The sequence below is a fragment of the Helianthus annuus genome, chromosome 15 (assembly GCF_002127325.2).
Source record: "Helianthus annuus cultivar XRQ/B chromosome 15, HanXRQr2.0-SUNRISE, whole genome shotgun sequence".
Classification (NCBI taxonomy): domain Eukaryota; kingdom Viridiplantae; phylum Streptophyta; class Magnoliopsida; order Asterales; family Asteraceae; genus Helianthus; species Helianthus annuus.
In genome coordinates this window covers 136,582,712-136,584,771 of record NC_035447.2, presented here as the reverse complement: position 1 = coordinate 136,584,771, position 2,060 = coordinate 136,582,712, and the positions used below count along the sequence as shown (strand labels likewise).

At 35.3% G+C, this 2,060-nt stretch overlaps 1 long non-coding RNA gene across 1 annotated transcript; it reads right to left on the bottom strand.

The window, feature by feature from the left end:
• Nucleotides 1-270: 270 nt before the first annotated feature.
• On the bottom strand, nt 271-1,349 carry LOC110910542. Its single transcript, XR_002576246.2, has 2 exons — nt 935-1,349; nt 271-824 (listed from the first exon to the last, which is right to left on the bottom strand). It is a non-coding gene; the product is annotated as an uncharacterized LOC110910542 (long non-coding RNA).
• Between the last annotated feature and the right edge of the window lie 711 nt (nt 1,350-2,060).

Genomic DNA, 2,060 nt, shown 5'->3' with positions numbered 1-2,060 from the left:
GTATATTTATCCCTTGTTGACACTTTGAACCCTCGGATTCACATACTTTCAATGCTTGTCAACTTTAGTCCTTCTTTTAGCATTTATTACCACGTGTAAACTTATGACACGTGTCACTACATTATTGGACGCAAAAATTTTGAGGTGTTACACATTCCAAACTTGACATCAACATTAAATCTTGTGAAACTAATTTTCATTAAGTAGTTTTGATATATTAATAATCCAATTCAATAGTTGGACTCTTGTTCCTAATGCACCGAAACTGGGTTTATTTAACAAACACTTTTATTTACAAATCAAAATTTAATGTTAGAACACTTTTATTCACAAATCACAATGGAGTTGAACTATTAACAAAAAAAAAAAAAAAGACATGAACCAGACTTGAACTCATGATCTTATAATTCTACTACTAAACTCAACGGCTAAACCCACTGGAACACGGACTTACAATGTTACATATGTTCGCTTCAAATTTATTTATGGGTTTACTCAAGGCTAAACCCGCTGGACCCGTTTGACCCATGACCCGACCAACCGTTTGCCAGGTCTATTCATTAGTCAATCGCCTACAGTATCTGATTGATAGTGTTCATCACATAATGACCCCAAAAACTCACCTAGGGCATAGATGAAAAAACCCTATCTAAAATTCTACTAATAAACAAAATAGGACTATAAATCACATATACATCTAGAAGGAAGCTTCGTGTCTACTTTACAATCAAATCCAAGCATGGTGCAAATGAAGAAAAGATTAAATTGGTGAAACAGAGCAAATCTGAACTCAGCTTGAAGAAGTGAAACAATGAACCTTCGAACTGTACATTCCAGACGATCGAAAACCACAGGTAATCGCCAGAAACATGTAAATAAAGATAAAATTAAACCCTAAATGAACAAAAAAGAAGATAAAGAGGATGGAACTTACCAGCGGCCAGTGACGGCGGTGGTTTCTTGCCCAAAATCGCCGGAAAAAACTTGATTCTCTGGAGGGAAGTGGGTTCTGCTGGAGGGTTTTAGGGAAAATTGAGGGATGTGGTTTTAGGGGAAAAAGAGGATGTCTTTTATATGAAACAATGTTCAGGGCTATTGCATACGAGGTTTAGTCGCTGTAGGTTAATAAAAATGATTTTTTGTTTTTTGTTTTTTCGTTTTTATTTACACTTAGGTTAAAAAAAATAAAATTAAAACTTTATTTTTCTATTGGGACGAAATTTGGTTGGTATAAATATTTTCACAAAGCGGGATAATTTCCCTCCACCCCGCCAAGTTTATAGAGGCCAATTTTCGTCCCTATAGGGTTTAAAAAATGAAATTTCTTGGAAAAGCTATAGCAACTAAACTTCGTTGTTATACCTGATCTATGGCGACGAAAAATTTCGTCGCTAAAGGGTTAGTGGCTAAATGCCTTATTTATTGTAGTGATCAGAGGCGGAGTGAAAGGGTACAGGTTAATTGACTCCGTAAAATTTCGTTTATATAGCACCTGTGTAACGGAAACTCGAGTGATCTAGTAGGTTTTTTTACAGCGACCCTATAAACAATTTGCTTAATAAAATGAGAGAATGGAATTAGGTAGCAAGCATGACTATTAACTGTGTTTGTTAAAAAAATAGAAAGATATATTAGATGATATGGTAAAACGTAGAAAGAGAGATAGAATCATCATACAAAACAAATCAAACAAGACATGTAAATCATATGACCCAAAAAAAACATTTGTTTTGTTCTTGTTTGCAGATTAGTTGCTATCCAACTTCGCCTCTCTTGCTTTTTTACTGCCAGAAAACATTTCAGTGAGACTCAACATCGTTGTGCCAATATGATTAAGATTCAACGCAACGACTTCTTTGACATCTCATTTGTAGGTTGTTGCTAAATGACCGTATTATAGAGTAAAGTTCTATTTTGCTTCTTGTGGTTTGGTATAAGGGGGGTGGGGGTGGTCACTAGTGATAGAATTCCATCACTCACAAGCACTCAATCAAGTTCCGCCATGTCATCAACCATTTTTTCATCACTCACAACCTTTTTTAGTGGCATTGCCTGTCACT